Here is a 19,564-nt window from a genome sequence, read left to right as displayed (position 1 = left end):
GGACAGGTATGGACACAGGGCCCAGGGCGTCGGTGCTGAACATTATCAGAGAAGAGGAGAGGAGGGAGGGAGAGACACTGAATCTTTTCATGAAGCCATCCCTCCACCACTGACTCTGAGATCAGGGAGGGAGAGACACAGGGCCTTCAGAGAGACACGACCAGCACACTGAATACTACACACCACACTGAGAGAGTGAAACAAGGCATACGGAATTGAGAAGACATATCATGCTCATAGACTGGAGACTTGGTACTGTTGACATTTCTACACTACCCATAGCTAAGTAAAAATTCATGCAACACCAATCAAAATATTAATGTCATTTTCATGGAAATGGAAAAAGCAAGTCCAAAAATATATATGGAACCACTAAGGACTCCAATAGACAAAATGAGAACAAAGATCAGTTTCTCACCTCCTGATTTCAAAACACATTACAAAGATATAGCAATCAAAGCTGTATGATACTGACATGGAAACAGATTCATAGCCCTAAATACCAGAATAAAGACCCCCCAAGTAAACTCAAGGATACATAGTCAAGTGAAATTCACCAAGTTTCTAAGATGATATAGGGAAATGGTAGTCTCTTTAACAATCAGCAGGATGAAAAGATAACCCACAGAAAAATAACAAACCATATACCAGATAAGGAGCTCACACTTACAATATATAGGAAAATACCACAACTCAAATGCAAAACAAAAAAGGTAAAAAAAAAAAAAAAAAAAAAATTGACAAGTGTGCAAAGATGGTGATCAAAACCATCTGTAGCTTTTGTCTGGAGGGTGTATTGGGTTCTAAGAGGAGCAGTGACCCTGGGTCCTGCTGCTCTGAGTCTCTGACCTAGGTCTCGTCAGTCCCAGGGGACCAGGTCAGCAGAGCTGTGAGAGCAAATTTGTAAAGAAAGCCAGCGGCCTCTTCACAGTCTCTAGAATCTGTGGCCATACTGGTCTCTAGGTGCAGCTGGCCATGGACTGCTCTCACATGGAAGCACCTACAGCACAGCATCCTTGGGGAGGTGCGGTGCTGAGATGAGCTCCAGGAGACTCAGCCCAGGCAGGGATGCCAGAGTATGTGTGCTTTGACTCATCCAACCCTGAGAGCACCCATTACATGAGAAATAAACAGCAAGGACAAGCATGAGGGGGAGCCACACGTCCTGAAAATGCAGAAGGAGACGGTTCACGTCTCACCCACCACCTGACACTCAAGAACTTGATCTCCAGTGTCAACTGACTATGAGATTTTGTTCCTGCTAGGATATAGCCATCATAGGAGAACTAAACATGAAGCCAAGGTTCCCTGTACATAATACCCAGCAGGTACTAACCAGAAGCCAACCTTTCATATTTGGCAGTGAAAGGACAAGGAAAGAGTAGTCTATGAGAAAGGACATTTCTAAATGGAAAAGCAAGAAGAGATGACTATAAGTAAATAATAAAGCACATGAAGACATAATTCTATTATTTCATTAAAATATGAAAAGAACAAATCACAATTCTAACATATGTCCTTTTTCTTCCTCAGTTTATATTCACCTTCCTTCATGTCCAAAGAAGCAGGTGTAACCCATGTGGTCCTGGAACCCTCTCCCTCTAAATCTCAACTGAGAATTGTTCCCTACCCGAGTTCTCTTCCACATCACCGCTGCTAATGCTCTTCAGGGAAGCAGTCTGTAGAAAGACAACCATGAGCAATAATACAGTTATTATACAAGTTGACCCACCCATTTCTCCTCCTCCTCTTGGCTCACACAGCATCTCCCTGGTCTTCCCTCCAGGTTCACAGACCTCCCCTGTGTTTGTGGAGTCAGAGCTCTTCAATAAGATGTGATCACAGTTGTGAAATTTACATGAAAGGCAGATGCGGAGAGAATCACCCTTCAACCTTACACTTCTACAGGCCCAATATAGCTCTAAACTTCAAGCTTATGAAGCTAAATTCCAACACTTGTGGACACACTTTAAATATGGCTAGTGTGATCAAACAATTGTGTGGTTTTTGTGATATTTTTAATATAACAAACTAATTATTGTTTGAAATATGTTAAGTATAGATAGGCAGGTCTAACTCATGGCTACTACACCAGAAAGTTCAGTTATAACAGCTGAAGACAAGGAAAAGTCAACTAATTGACTGTTATGGTTTTTCTTTATTCCAGACGATTTTATGGCCTAATAAGATCATTCATGTGTAGGCATACCTGGGGCTCTTGAACCCAGGCCAGGCATTGGGAGTGTGCTTGTGGACATTCCAATAGTAAGGTGAACACTCAGATTCAAAGAAAATTCTCAATAGGTGGCTCACTTGTAGGCAGAGGAGAAGGGCATGGCCCTGCATACCTATATTACAAGTAACCAAAAAGTAGGTACAGAAGGGAGGGAAGGGACAGTCACTGTCTTCATGAGCCCATCTTTCCCATCCCTGACTCTAGAGGTCCCAACAAGGCAACACAAAAGTCCCCTTAGGAAGTGAAAGATTTGTGCCCTGAAAATCATAGAACACTTCTGAAAGAAAGAAGAGACAAGTAATTGGAATGACATAACATATTCATAGACTGGAATATTTAGTGTTGTTGACCTTCCTATACTCCTAAAAGTGAGGTAAATATATATTGAATCCACTCACAAAATCCCATATCATTTTTATAGAAATGGAAAAAAAAATCCCCAAATACTAAGATTTATGTAACCCAAAAGAAACCCAGAGAAAACAGTCTTAAGAGAAAAGAACAACAATGGGGCCTTCAGGTTTCCTGAATTCAAAACAGATAAGAATGCCACAACAGTCAAAACGGTATTCTACCAGCAACAAAATAGGCAGAGAGAGCAATGAATCTTAAGGAGGGAATCTTGAATAAACTGACACAGGTGTGGCCAAATGATCTTTGCCAAGTTTCTAAAATTACCAAGTAAAGGATGGACACCCTCTTCATCAATCAATAGAAAGGCAACCTATAGAATGAGAGGAAATATCTGCAAACTTCATATCTGAATAAGGGGCCAATATCCAGGGTAAATAAGCAACTACTACAATTCAACTTCAAAACAACAGCAGGCAAATAACTGACTTTAAAAAATATGTAAAAATCTTCAGTAGACATTACTTCATAGAAGACATAGAAGTTACCAATATGCATAGGATATGTGCTCCTCCATCCATGGAATTTTCCAGGCAAGAGTACTGGAGTAAGTTGTCATTTCCTTCTCCAGAGGTTCTTCCTGACCCAGGAATTGAACCCAGGTCTCCCTCATTGCAGGCAGACGTTTTACCCTCTCAGCCACCAGGGAAGCCCCAGCATCACTATTAGTGAAATGAAAACCAAAACAAAAGGAGATATCAAGAAAATAACAGATGTTGTCAAGGAAGTAGAGAAGTGGAAATTTTGTGCCCTGTTGGTAGGAATGGAAAATGGTGTAACCATTAAAGAACAGTTTGGAAGTCCTTCAAAAATTATTGAGAACATAAGATCCAGGAATCATTCTTTTGAGTTGATGTAGAAAGGAGATAAAATAAGAATGTCCAGGAGATTTCTACAGTCTCATATTCATTGCTACATTATACACAACAACCAAGATAGAAAAACTGCCCAAAGTCCATGGGCAGATAAATGAAAAAAGAAAATGTTGTGTATACATACACTGGAATGTGTTTTAGTGTTTAAAAATGAAAGATATCCTATCATTTGCAGAAATATAAATGAAGCTGGAGGATATTGGTAAGAGTGAAATAAGCTAGTCACAGGAGGACTTACCTGAGGTATCTTAAGGAAAATTCAGAGAAACAGAGAGTAGAAAGACTAGAAAAGGTCAGTTTTCATTCCAATCCCAAAGAAAGACAATAGCAAATAATCTTCAAACTACCACAAAATTGCATTCATTTCACATGCTAGCAAAGTAATGCTCAAAATTCTCCAAGCCAGGCATTAATAGTACGTGAACTGGGAACTTGCAGAGGCACAGGCTGGACTTAGAAAAGGCAGAGGAACCAGAGGGTAAATTGCCAATGAATCATCGAAAAAGCAAGAGAGTTCTGGAGAAAAACATCTACTTTTGCTTTATTGATTACCCTAAAGCCTGTGACTGTGTGGATCACAACAAACCATGGAAAAGTCTTAAAGAGATGGGAATAACAGACCTGTCTCCTGACAAATCTGTATGCAGATCAGGAAGAAACAGTTAGAACTGGACATAGAACAACAGACCGGTTCCAAATTGCGAAAGGAGTATATCAAGACTGTACATTGTTACCCTGCTTATTTAACTTATATGCAGAGTACATCATGACAAGTGCTGAGCTGGATGAACCACAAGCTGGAATCAAGATTGCCGGGAGAAATATCAATAACCTCAGATATGCGGATGACACCACTCTTATGGCAAAAAGTGAGAAAGAACTAAAGAGCCTCTTGATGAAAGGGAAAGAGGAGAGTGAAAAAGCTGGCTTAAAACTCAACATTCAGAAAACGAAAATCATGACATCTGGTCCCATCACTTCGTGGCAAATAGATGGGGAAACAATGGAAACAGTGACAGACTTATGACAGAGATATGAATTCAATCCCTGGTCTGGAAAGATTCCACATGCCATGGAACAACAAATCCCCTGTGCCTCAATTACTGAGCCCAAGCTCTGTAATCAGGAGCTACAACTACTGAGCCCACGTGCCAAAACTACTGAAGCTAGAGAGACCTAGAAGCCATGCTCTGTAACCAAAGCCACAAAGTGAGAAGCCTACACTCCAAAACTGGAGAGTTTCCCTGGCTCTCAACAAGTAGAGAAAAGCCTTCACAGCAATGAAAACCCAGCAGAGACAATAAAAAATTTAATAAAAATTAAAAGGAATCCTGTAAACATTTCCCTGGGTAATGATGGGATTGGTCTTCCAGGTTAAAGGATTTCACTTGGTATAAATTTAAATACAGTGAAGGTGTATACTTTGTTTAATCTTAATATGCATACTCATTCATGGTGCATGGTGTTGGGAAGTTGACATCAGTAACAGTGATGGTTAGGGTGAAAAATATCGAGGAAAACACAGCAGAAAAAAATTACACACAAAGAATCGCACCATTCATTACACATAGAGATAAACCCAGTCCCATGGACACTAACCTACACTATTAACCATAATACAGCTGCTTTCTGGAACTACAGTAATCAGCCACAATTCTCTACTTGTAAATCACTTTCTATTACCAGGGCCCTTATACTCATTCCCAGCACAAATTGCCCTCTACACTAAAACCAGCAAGAAAGCCCCAGCTCTCTCATCTACAAGGTTTTTTCTCAGAGTAATGATTCTAGAATACATACTGTTTTCACGTTCTGGAGGGGCCACCTGCAAGTGGAGAAGAGAAGACACTATGAGGATAAGACCACATAGAGGCATAGTCTTCGGTTCATTTGGTGACAGTAGAAAACATAATGAAGGGCGGGGTGTAGTCCAGGGAACACAGCAAGATCAGAGCACACATACTCAGGATGAAAGGCAAGACCTTTGCCTGGAGGATGGAACTTTGAAGACCTTTTGGGTTGCAAATTGCAGAATCCTTTTCCTAAAGGAAAGGTTGCTGCAGGAGAGAGAATGCTGTACCCTACAGGGTGTAATGGATGGTAACAATTTTAATGTCCTGTGGGCTGAGGCATCATGAGTTGGTAATAAGACTTTCACTGCACAATATCTCAACCAAGGGAATTGTCTCAATCTGAAACAACCTCAAAGACTCATAACTTGATTCTACTGAAAGAGAAATGAAACAATATTTCTATCTAAGATCAGAAGGAAAACAAACAAAACAGCTTGCCTTGGAGAAACACCCAGTCTCTTCTGTGTTGTCACATGGTGGGTTGACTGGCAGGTCCTCATTAGAGTCTAGAGGGACACAGAGTAGCTGTTAGAACACTGGTGAGGCTGCTCAGGAATCATTCAGGGGGTTTTCACTTTGTGTGGACACGGGGTGGTGTGTATCAATGTGGGAGGTTAATAAGCATGGGCTGACCCTGTATTCATCCATCCTCTTTGGAGGATGAGGAAATGAAAACAGAGCTTTGGCTTTGTAGCTAAGAGGAACCTAGTCAACAGGAAATATTCTATCTAAAAAAAAGGAAAACTCTAAAATGTGTATACTGTTCATCGAAAGAGAACCATGGCTCCTGCTTATTTTGAGCTCTTGCTAAATTGCCATGGTCTCTTGATTTTTCCCAGATCACTCTTCCTCAGGATCCACGGTTGCTACTACTAAATCATCTTTTCTATGGGACTTTGTACTTGATTTAAAGTGAACTCTTAAAGGACTGAATTCAAGCCTGGGCAATGTATGCTATTCTATTAATTCACTCATCACTTGTCTTAAAATAAAATATACAAGATTTGAAAATACTAAATTCCTACCATTTAAAAACAGCCACTATGATTAATGCTATATTATTCTATCAATATTTGTTTTCTATACAATGCGCACATGTCCATTGAGTCATTTGCTGTCCACACTCACTGTGGTCATATGTTTAGTGGGACAATTGATTATAGACAGCACAGTTCCTCCACCAGGCCTTCCTGGGGAGCTAGAGGGACACCTGGTAGCTGTCAGGACACTGGTGAGGCTGCTCACCAATCACTCAGCATTTCTTTCTTTCTTTCTTTTTTATGTTTTGATGGGGACATGCGGTGAAGTGCATGCATGAGGGAGGTTGTAACTGTGGACTAAGCTGCTGTTGAATCATCCTCTTTGCAAAGGAGAGGAGCAGGAAAGAAATGAAAGAGAGCTTCTGTGCTTTAACTAGTGATAACATAATCGATGGGGAAAAAATAAATATCAGAATTCATGCCAGCATTCAATGACAGAGATCATGACCCTCCAGCTTATTTAGAGCATCTGCTAAATTGGCCCTGTCTTCTGGATTTCTTCCCAGAGAACTGCTTCCCCAGGATCCACATTTTTAGCTATTGTACTTATCAAGTCTTCTATGAAACTCTGTTCTTTATAAAAAGCAAACTCTGCTAGAGGACTGAATTCAACTCTACCTTTCCAAATAGCTATTATCAATCATGTGATATTTTTTCCCAGTCTTCATTTTCCAAACAAATTTTGCATGTCCGCTGAGTCAGTGGCTGTCCACACTCACAGAAGTCATACATTTAGTGGGACATTTCATTATGCAGAGGAAGCATACGGTTCAATGCTAACTGTCTCTGACCCAGCTGATCAGGAGATTACAACAAGCGTAATGGTCTTTAGACTAAGAACCAAGTGCCACTATGAGATTTGACACCTTTCATTGAGTATGCCAACAAAGGTCCATCTAGTAAAAGCTAGTTTTTCCAGTATTCATGTATAGATGTGAGAGTTGGAATATAAAGAAAGCTGAGTGCCAAAGAATTGATGCTTTTGAACTATGGTATTAGAGAAGACTCTTGAGAGTCCCTAGGACTGCAAGGAGATCATACCAGTCAATCCTAAAGGAAACAGTTCTGACTATTCATTGGAAGGACTGATGTTGAAGCTGAAACTCTAATACTCTGGCCACCTGATGCGAAGAGCTGACTCATTGGAAAAGACCCTGAAGCTAGGCAAGATTGAAAGCAGGAAGAGAAAGGGATGGCAGAGGACGAGATGGTTGGATGGCATCACTGACTCGATGGGCATGAGTTTGAGTAAACTCTGGGAGATGATGAAGGACAGGGAAACCTGGCGTGTTGGAGTCCATGGGGTCACAAAGTCAGACATGATTGACTGTACTGAACTGATTGAATATGTGCTAAAAGGTTTAATCAATGTAAGGCTTATGTTAATGTCACCCAGTACAATGAAATATCTCCCTGATGATAATCTGCTTTTGCCCTTGCTTAAGCAATGATGCTAGCATCAATACATATGACCTACAGTTTCTACATAAGGCCACACAACTCTCAGAATTTCAGAGCTGACTAGAAGAATGTGACCCTGAGGTGCTTTTCACACTAATAACTGTGTCACATTTGGCTGTTAATCCACCTATGCTTGCCCTGGGTTCCATGATCACTGAGCCCACCTTATAATGATTGGCATGGTCTGGACCTCTGGAGCTGCTAGTAAGTACCTCCAGGCATAAACATAGATGCAGGGACCACTTTCTCCATGACTAAGGTTTCAAGGCTGAGTGATCAGTGCAGGTCAGGGGTCCAGAGCAGTCACACTGGGACCACCCTGGGTTCTCAGTTGGGCTTTTCCACTTTGAAGGTCAAGAGCTTGGGCCATTTTTCTCAGTACCATCTCCACTTGAGGAAAAGTAAATATTAACCAAAGTTGAGGAATGGCTGAACTGAGGAAAGAATCAAGTAATATATAGCCAGTGTGCAGTGGTGATAAGAAGTGTTTAGAAAGTTCTCAGTTGACTTGTTCTGTGTAAGAGGGAAACATGACAGCTTCAAAATCACACCACAAGGGCTCACACATGGGGCCCCAACCCTAATTCACACAAACCCACAGCATCAGATGTAGTTGTTGCCAGGGACCATAGGACACAATACAGACATTTTTTTTCCTGGGAGATCAGTCTCTTCTTGGCACAGCCAGCTCTCAGCCCTCTAGGAATCCAGCATGAGCATCTATACACAATGGAATATTACTCTCCAATGGCGCCTCACCAACCAGAGCTGGCAAGACAGCCCCACCTTCAACAACTAGATTCTCAGCAGAGGGATGATCCCTGAATATTTACCGTGTTCACAGACTGCTCCATGTGCCCGTGATTAGAGAGAAGCAAACAGAGTGAGGGTGTCAGTAACATGTGTTCTTTGCGGTAAGTCTTCTGTTAGCTGATTTTGGTCCTCAGATAACTAAAAGTTATTTGGTCCTCAGATAACTAAAACTCATTAAGTCAATGCCTCCCTAAGAAAACAGAGAGGACCCCTGTTGAAAAGCCTGGAGTATTTCACACAAGATCTCTCAGTTTCAATTTGAACAACAATTACCAAGTTGTTTATGAAGCAAGGAAATATTTCTACTGAGGAAACTACCTACAGTAGTAATTGATGCTTTTTTAATGAAATTTATTTATTTTTAATTGAAGGATAATTGCTATACAGCATTTTGTTGTTTTCTGCCAAACCTCAACATGAATCAGCCACAGGTATTCATATATCCCTTCCTTTTAAACCTCCCTCCCTTCCGCCTCCCCATCCCATCACTCTAGGTTGATACAGAGCCCCTGTTTGAGTTTCCTGAGCCATACAGCAAATTCCCATTGGTTATCTATTTTACATATGGAAATGTAAGTTGCCATATTACTCTTTCCATTATCTCACCCTCTCCTCCCTTCTCCCCATGTCCATCAGTCTATTTTCTATGTCTGTTTCTCCACTGTTGCCCTGTAAATAAATTCTTCAGTATCATTTTTCGAGATTTCGTATACAGTCATTAGAACACGATACATATCTTTCTCTTTCTGATTCAATTCACTCTGTATAATAGGTTCTATATTCATCTGCCTCATCAGAACTGACTCAAATGTGTTCCTTTTTATGGCTGAGTAATATTCCATTGTATATATGTACCACAAATTCCTTACCCATTCATCTATTGATGGATATCTAGGTTGCTTCCATGCTCTAGCTATTGTAAATAGTGCTGCAATGAACAATGAGATACATGTGTTTTTTTAGAATTTTGGTTTCCTTAGGGTATATGCCTACAAGTGGGATTGCTGGGTCCTATGGTGGTTTTATCCCCTGTTTTTTAAGGTATCTCCATACCATCTTCCATAGTGGGTGTATCAATTTACATTCCCACCAACAGTGCAAGTGCAGTCCCTTTTTTCCATACCCTCTCCAGCATTTATTGTTTGTAGACTTTTTGATGATGGTCATTCTGTTTGGTGTGAGGTGATATGTCATTGTAGTTTTGATTTGAATTTCTCTAATAATGAGCAATATTGAGCATCTTTTCATGTGTTTGTTAGCCATCTGCCTGTCTTCCTTGGAGAAATGTCTGTTTTGGTCTTTTTCCCACTTTTTGATTGGATCGTTTGCTTTTCTGGCATTGAGTTGTATGAGCTGCTAGTATATTTTGGAAATTAATCCTTTTCAGTTGTTTCATTTGCCCATTATTTTCTCCCATTCTGAGAGTTGAATTTGCACCTTGCTGTGCAAAAGCTTTTAAGTTTAATCAGGTCCCACTTGTTTACTTTTGTTTTTATTTCCATTACTCTAGGAGGTGGGGCATAGAGGATCTTGCTTTGATTTATGTCATCAACTGTTCTGCCTATGTTTTCCTCTAAGAGTTTTATAGTTTCTGGTGTTACATTTAGATCTTTAATCCACTTTGAGTTTATCTTTGTGTATTGTGTTAAGAAGTGTTCTAATTTCATTCTTTTACATGTAGCTGCCCAGTTTTCCTGGCACTATTTATTGAAGAGTCTGTCTTTGCTCCATTGTATATTCTTGCCTCCTTTGTTGAAAGTAAGGTACCCATAGGTGCATGGGTTTATTTCTGGGCTTTCTATCTTGTTTCATTGGCCTATATTTCTGCTTTTGTACCAGTTCCATACTTTCTTGATGACTGGAGCTTTGCAGTATAATCTGAAATCAGGAAGGTTGATTCCTCCAGCTCCATCCTTCTTTCTCAAGACTGCTTTGTCTATTCGGGGTCTTTTTTGTTTCCAAATGAATTGTGAAATTTTTTTGTTCTAGTTCTGTGAAAACTGTATTAGTAATTGATAGGGATTGCATTGAATCTGTAGAGGCATTTGGTAGTATAGTCATTTTCACAATATTGATTCTTCCTACCCAGGTACTTGGAATATCTCTCCATCTGTTTATGTCATCTTTGAATGCTTTCATTAGTGTCATAGTGTTTCACTATCTATGTCATTCTGTGTACAGTTCTTTTGTCTCCTTGCTGCTGCTGTTGCTCCTAAGTTGCTTCAGTCATGTCCGACTCTGTGCGACCCCAGAGACGGCAACCAACCAGGCTCCCTAGTCCCTGGGATTCTCCAGGCAAGAACACTGGAGCGGGTTGCCATTTCCTTCTCCAATGCATGAAAGTGAAACATAAAAGTGAAGTCGCTCAGTCATGTCTGACTCTCCACGACCCCATGGATGGCAGCCCACCAGGCTCCTCCATCCATGGCACTTTCCAAGCAAGAGTACTGGAGTGGGGTGCCATTGCTTTGTCTCCTTAGGTAAGCTTATTCCTAGATATTTAATTCTTTTTGCTTCAATGGTGAATGGGATTGATTCCTTAAATTCTCTTTTTTATTTTTTTATTGTTAGTATATAGAAATGCAAATGATTTTGTGTATTAATTTTGTATTCTGCAACTTTTCTAAATTCCCTGATTAGCTCTAGTAATGTTCTTATACTATCTTTAGAGTTTTCTATGTACAGTATCATGCCATCTGCAAACAGTGAGAGCTTTACTTCTTTTCTGATCTGGATTCCTTTTATTTCTTTTTCTTCTCTGATTGCTGTAGCTAGGACGTCCAGAACTAGGTTGAATAATAGTGGCAAAAGTGGACACCCTTGTCTTCTTCTTGATCTTAGGGGAAATGCTTTCAGTTTTTCACCACTGAGAATAATATTTGCTGTAGTCTTATCATATATACACTTTACTATGTTGGTGTAGGTTGCTTCTATGCTTATTTTTGGAGAGTTTTAATCATGAATGGGTGCTGAATTTTGCCACATATTTTTCTGCATCTACTGAGATGATCACATGGCTTTTATTTTTCAATTTGTTAATATGGTATATCACATTGATTGATTTGCATATATCCAAGAATCCTTGCATCCCTGGAATAAACCCAACTTGATCATGGTGTATGAGCTTTTTGATATCTTGAATTCTGCTTGTGAAAATTTTGTTGAGGATTTTTGCATCTATATTAATTAATGATATTGCCCTATAGTTTTCTGTTTTTGTGTTGTCTTTGTCTGGTTTTGGTATGAGGGTGATGGTAACCTCATAGAATGAGTTTGGAAGGGTACCTTCCTCTGCAATTTTTTGAAAGAATTTTCAAAGAATAGGCATTAGCTTTCTCTAAATGTTTGATAGAATTCTCCTGTGAAGCCATCTGGTCCTGGGCTTTTGAATTTTTGGAGATTTGTTTTTAATTGCAGCTTCAATTTCAGTGCTTGCAATTTGCTTGTTAATAATTTATATTTCTTCCTGGTTTAGTCTTGGAAGATGGAACTTTTCTAAGAATATGTCCATTTCTTCCAGGCTATCTTATTTATTGCCATATCAGTTCAATTCAGTCGCTCAGCCATGTCTGACTCTTTGAGATGCCATGTCTGCAGAACATCAGGCCTCCCTGTCCATCACCAACTCCAGGAGTCCACTCAAACTAATTTCCATTGTGTCAGTGATGCCATCCAAGCATCTCATCCTCTGTTGTCCCCTTCTCCTCCTGCCCCCAATCCCTCCCAGCATCAGAGTCTTTTCAAATGAGTTAGCTCTACTCATCAGGTGGCCAAAGTATTGGAGTTTCAGCTTCAAGGTCAGTCCCTCCAATGAACACCCAAAAATAATCTCCTTTAGAATGGACTGGTTGGATCTCCTTGCAGTCCAAGGGACTCTCAAGAGTCTTCTCCAACACCACAGTTCAAAAGCATCAATTCTTCTGCACTCAGCTTTCTTCACAGTCCAACTGTCACATCCATACATGACTACTGGAAAAGCCATAGTGTTGACTAGATGGACCTTTGTTGGCAAAGTAATGTCTCTGCTTTTTAATATGTTATCTAGGTTGTTCATAATTTTCCTTCCAAGGAGCAAGCATCTTTTAATTTCATGGCTTCAATCACCATCCACAGTGATTTGGGAGCCCAGAAAAATAAAGTCAGCCACTGTTTCCACTGTTTCCCCATCTATTTGCCATGAAATGATGGGACCGGATGCCATGATCTTAGTTTTCAGAATGTTGCCCTTTAAGCCAATGTTTTCACTTTCTTTTTTCACTTTCATCAAGAGGTTCTTTAGTTCTTCTTCACTTTCTGCCATAAGGGTGGTGTCACTGCATATCTGAGGTTATTGATATTTCTCCCGGAAATCTTGATTGCAGCTTGTGCTACCCCATGTCCAAGGTCAGGGGCAGAGAATGAGAGGAGTTACCCTACGTCCAAGATAAGGACCGGTGGCTACACATTGCTGGACTGGCCGTGAAGAGATACCCCACGTAGAAGGTAAGAGAAACCCAAGTAGGACAGTAGGCACTGAGAGAGGTCATCAGGGGCCAGACAGACTGAAACCACAATCACAGACAGCTAGCCAATCTAATCACAAAGATCATAGCCTTGTCTAATTCAGTGAAACTAAGCCATGCCATGTGGGGCCACCCAAGACAGACAGGTCATGGTGGAGAGGTCTGACAGAAAGTGGTCCACTGGAGAAGGGAACGGCAAACCACTTCAGCATTCTTGCCTTGAGAACCCCATGAGCAGTATGAAAAGGCAGAAAGATAGGACATTGAAAAATGAACTCCCCAGGTCAGTAGGTGCCCAATATGCTACTGGAGAATGTTGGAGAAGTAACTCCAGAAAGAATGAAGGGATGGAGCCAAAGCAAAAACAACACCCAGTTGTGGATGGGACTGGTGATAGAAACAACCTGGAATGTTAGGTCCATGAATCAGTGCAAATTGAAAGTGGTCAAACAGGAGATGGAAAGATTGAACATTGACATTCTAGGAATCAACGAACTAAGATGGACTGGAATGGGTGAATTTAACTCACATGACCATTATATCTACTACTGTGGGCCGGAATCCCTTAGAAGAAATGGAGTAGCCATCATACTCAACTAAAGAGTCTGAAATGCAGTACTTGGATGCAATCTCAAAAACGACAGAATGATCTGTTTCCAAGGCAAACCATTCAATATCACAGTAATCCAAGTCTATTCTCTGACCAGTAATGCTGAAGAAGCTAAAGTTGAACGGTTCTATGAAGACCTACAAGACCTGCTAGAATACCCCCCCCCAAAAAAAATAATATCCTTTTCATTATAGGGGCCTGGCATGCAAAAGTAGGAAGTCAAGAAACACCTGGAGTAACAGGCAAATTTGGCCTTGGAGTATGGAATGAAGCAGGGCAAAGGCTAACGGAGTTCTGCCAAGAGAACACACAAGTCATAGCAAACACCCTCTTCCAACAACACAAGAGAAGACTCTACACATGGACATCACCAGATGGTCAACACCGAAATCAGATTGATTATATTCTTTGCAGCCAAAGATGGAGAAGCTCTATACAGTCAGCAAAATCATGACCGGGAGTGGACTGTGGCTCAGATCATTAACCCCTTATTGCCAGATTTAGACTTAAATTGAAGAAAATGGGGAAGACCACTAAACCATTCAGGTATGACCTAAGTCAAATTCCTTATTGCCATATAGTTGTTCATAATAGTCTCTTATACTCCTTTGTATTTCTGCATTGTCTAACTTCACTTTTTTCATTTCTAATTGCATTAATTTGATTCTTCTTTCTTTTTTTTTATTGATAAGTCTGGCTAAAGATTTGTCAATTTTATCTTCTAAAAGAACCAGCTTTTAGTTTTATTAATCTCTACTATTGCTTTTATCAACTCTTCTTCACTTATTTCTGCTCATAACTTTATCATTTCTTTTCTTCTACCAATTTTTTTGTTGTTCTTCTCCTTTTTCTAGTTGTTTTAGGTGTAAAGTTAGATTGCCCATTCAATGATTTTCTTGTTTCTTGAGGTAATATTGTATTGCTATTAACTTCCCTCTTAGAACTGCTTTTGCTGCATCCTATTGGTTTTGAGTTGTCGTGTTTTTATTATCATTTGTTTCTAGAAATTTTTTAATTTCCCTTTTGATTTCTTCAGTAACATGTTTGTTGTTTAGAAAAATGTTGTTTAATCTCCAAGTGTTTGTGTTTCTTACAGTTTTTTTTTTTTTTTCTTGTAATTGATACCTGGTCTCACAGTGTTGCAGCTGGAGAAGATTTCTGATATGATTTCAATTTTCTTAAATTTTCTGAGGTTTGTTTGGTGACCTAAGATATGGTCTGTCCTGGAGAATGTTCTATGTGTGCTTGAGAAGAAGGTGTATTCTTCTGCATTTAGCTGGAATGTCCTGAAGGTATCAGTGAGATCCTTCTCATCTAATGCATAATTTAAGACCTGTGTTTTCTTATTAATATTCTGTTTTGATGATCTGTGTATTGGTGTGAGTGGGGTGTTAAAGTCTTATATGATTATTGTATTACTGTCAATTTCTCCTTTTATGTCTGTTAGTGTTTGTCTTTTGTACTGAGTTGCTCCTATGTTGGATGCATAGATATTCACAATTGTTATGTCTTCCTCTTGGATTCATCCCTTGATCATTATGTATTGTGCTTCCTTATCTCTTACAACATTCTTTATTTTAAGGTTTATTTTGTCTGATAGCTTTTTATTTTGTCAGGTAGCTTTCTTTTGCTACCTGCTTGCAAGGAATATATTTTTTCATCCTCTCACTTTCAGTCTATATGTGTCTTTTGGTCTGAAGTGGGTTTCTTATAGACAGCATATATATGGGTCATGGTTTGGTATCCATTCACCCAGTCTGTGTCTTTTGGTTGGGGATGCTGTTTTTTTTTTTTTTTTAATGTCTTTTTGTATCAAGTCTATGCTGATAATAGATTTATATTTGATATTTCCCCAGCCAAGGAACTCCATCATTGTGACAATGTACATTGTCAGATTACATAGATAGCTGTATTTGACTGAATAAAAAATAAAGAAATGAAGCAACAGTCTTATCACAGATAAAGACAGGTGAACTTACCTTCAGAGTGCTCAGAGGTTGTTCCTCAGCCCAGGCTTGTTGCAGTTTCACCTCTGGGTTCTCATGGGAAGCTATAGGGACACAAAATAGACACCAAGACACAGATGAATCTGCTCACCAGTCACTCAATGTTTTGTTTGTTTGTTTGATAGGGACATGGAGTGGAGTATATGCATGAGGGAGGTTAGTAACTATAAGCTGAGTTGCTGTTGAATCATCCTCTTTCCTGAATGAAGGTGAGCATAGGAGAGGTTCAGGAAAGAAAGGAAAGAAACCTTCTGCATTTTAACTAGGGATAACCTAACTGTTTGGGACAAAAACAAATACTAAAATGCATGCCAGCTTTCAGTGTCATAGATGCATGATCCTCCTGCCTGTTTAGAGCTTCTGCTAAATTTCTCTGTCTTCTGAATTTCTTCCTAGATCACTGCCTCCCCAGGATCCACAGTTATAGCTATTGCACTTATCAAGTCTTCTATGAGACTCTGTTCTTTATAAAAAACCAACTCTGTTAGAGGACTGAATTCAACCCTACCTTTCCAAATATCTGTTATCAATCATGTGATAGTTTTTCCCAGTCTTTATTTGCCAAACAACGTTTGCATGTCCACTGAGTCAGTGGCTGTCCACACTCACCGAAGTCATATATTTTGGGGACAGCTCATTATGGAGAGATATCATGAGTTGAACGCTGACTGTCTCTGACCATACTGTGAGGAAGTTTACAACAAAAGTCATGGTCACTAGGCTAACTATCAATTTAGCTATCAAATTCCACTGTGAGATCTATTTAACACCTTCCCTTGAGTGTGTGATACAGGGTTTAATCAATGTAAGGCTTATGTTAATGTCACCAAATACAATAAAATATCTCCCTGATGATAATCTGCTTTTGTCCTTGTTTAAGCAATGACAGTAATACCAACAGATATGACCTACAGTGTCTACACAAAGTCACACAACTCTCAGAATCTGTGAGCTGACCAGGAGGATATGAGTCCTGAAGTGCCTTTCACACTAATAATTGTGCCAAAGTTGGCTGTTAATCCGCCTATGCTTGCCCTGGGTTCTGTGACCACTGAGCCGACTTTATAATGATTGGCACGGTCTGGACCTCTGGAGCTGCTAGTACGTCCAGGTATAAATATAGATGCAAGGACCCCCTTGATCCATGACTAGGATCCCATGAGAGTGATCAGTGCAGGTCAGGGGTCCAGAGCAGACACACTGGAACCACCCCAAGGTTCTCAGTTTGGCTTTTCCATCTAGGAGGTCAAGAGCTTGGGCTATTTTTTAGCAGCCTCTCCATCTGAGGAAAATGAATATTAACCAAACTTGAGGAATGACTGAGTTGAGGAAAGAATCAGGTAATGTATAGCCAGGGGGCAGTGTGATGAAAAGTGTTCAGAAAGTTCTCAGTTGACTTGTGCTGTGTAAGAAGGAAACATGTCCTGAGGAAACACATACACACAGAGCTTTAGAATCACACCACATGGACCCACACAAGGGCCCCTAGCTGATTCACACAAACCAGCATCATCTAAGTGATGTAGTTATTCCCAGGGACCATAGAACACAGACATTGTTCTTTCCTGGAAGATCAGTCTCTTCTCTGCACCCACAGGCCTCACCCCCATAGGAACCCAGCATCAGGGTGCCTCTCCAACCAGGGCCAGCAAGAGAGCCCCACCTTCATCAGCTAGATTGTTCCTCAGAAGAAAAATGTTCCCTGAATACTTACCATGTCCATAGGCTGATTCACATGCCTGTGAGTAGAGAGAAGAAAAGAGTGTAAGGGTTTCAGCATCTTGAGTACCATGCATTCAGGTCTTTCATTCTCATTTTGTTCTCATAAAACCAAATGGCAAAGTGTTGTTGAGTCCATAGCCCCAAAAGAAAACATAGAAGATAGCTGTGGGGAAGGCTGGAACTTTTCCTAGAAGATCTCTCCAGCCCTTTTTGACCAGGAATTACAACATTTTATTTCGAGAAAAAAAAAGAAAGAAAAAAAAAAACAAAAACAATTTCTGCTCAGGAAACTGTTCCTGACTACAGTTTTAAATTTATATTGCCATTTTTGAAAAATTTCCTTTTGAGTAAGTTATCTGCTGGGTCAGACTCAACATTCATCCATCAAATTAAAAACTGTATATATCAACTGTCTTGAATATTTTGAAAGTTTTTTCTGAATTCAGCTAAAAAAATAAAGTCATGAATCAACAGTTTTATCTCAGATAAATAAGGGTCACTTACCACAGATGTGCACAGAGCCTCTTCCTCCAACTTTGAATTGAATACCTCCCCCAGCTGGTCCTTAGGGAGCTCTAGGAGGACATAGAGGGACTGTCAGGACATTTGTGATGCTGATCAGGAAGACCTTGTTAACGCAGATATGTCGGGGGAGTGTATGGATGTGGGTGGTTAATAAGTGTGGGCTGAGATCTGTTGGACAACCTTCCTCATGGGTGGAGAAGGCAAAAGATATGAATGTTTCAGAAATGAGTCAGAGAGCCTTTAACGTTCTAGCTAAGTGGACCCTAATTGACTTGAAATTGTCAGTGTGACAAAGGGAAACACTGAAAATCACACTAAGCTTCAGTAGTCATGTACATTTGTGAGACTTGGACCATAAAGAAGACTGAGTGCCAAGAATTGATGCTTTAGAACAGTAGTGCTGAAGAGACTCTTGAGAGTTCTTTGGACAGCAATGAGATCAAACAAGTTAATATTAAAGGAAATCAACCATGAATATTCATTAGAAGGACTGATGCTGAAGCTCCAATACTTTGGCCACCTGATGGGAAGGGCAGACTCACTGAAAAGCCCTGATGCTGGGAAAGATTGAAGGTAGGAGGAAAAGGAGAGGCTGTAGAGGATGAGATGGTTGGACGGCATCATCCACTCAATGGACATGAATTTGAGCAAACTCCAGGAGATACTGAAGGACAGGGAAGCCTGGTGTGCTGCTGTCCATGGGCTCACAAACAGTCAGACACAACTTAGCATTTGAGCTATGTGATCAAAGATACATTGTACTTATTATTTTCATAACTTTTAAGAATTAAAAGGTTATGTAGCATTTTCTATACTCACAATGCTGTGTACCTATCAACACCATCTACATCTAAATCACTTTCATCAGATCCAATAAAACCTCTGTACCTGTTAAGTCATAATCCACCTTCCCTCTTGCCTCTTGGCTTTGTTAATTTCTATTTCCAGTTTCTGTGTGTTTGCCTATTCTACATACATTAAACCAGTGGAATCATACAATATTTGTCTTTCTGTGCCTGCCTTCTTTCACTAGCCATTTTTTTCAATAATACAATAATAGTTGTATTTTTTCAATAATACATTTTTGTATTATTTTGTGCATCTGTGTTGCAGTATATTTCAATCCTTAATTCATTTTTATGGCTGAATAGTATCCCATTATGAGTATATATATATATATATATTATCCATTCATCACATTATAGTCTTTGCATTGTTTCTATCATGTGAGTACTAATACTACACTGTACATTAGTGTATGGATTTCTGTATGGTACCATAATGGTGATAAATAATAATGTGAATATTTAAAATATCATTGAGTGTAACAATAGAAACAGTGAATTTAAGGTGAACTATGGATTTTTAATTGCTAAAAATATATTATCTCACTAATTGTAATAAACCTTCCACACATATGTTATCTCTGAGTAACATATGATAGCTGAAACTGAAGTGATAGGATATAGGAATTTTCTGTACTACTTTTACAACTTTTATGTCAATGTAA

This window comes from Oryx dammah, unplaced genomic scaffold, assembly GCF_014754425.2.
Source record: "Oryx dammah isolate SB20612 unplaced genomic scaffold, SCBI_Odam_1.1 HiC_scaffold_21, whole genome shotgun sequence".
In the NCBI taxonomy this organism is placed as follows: Eukaryota; Metazoa; Chordata; class Mammalia; order Artiodactyla; family Bovidae; genus Oryx; species Oryx dammah.
Note: the sequence above shows the minus strand (reverse complement) of the source record.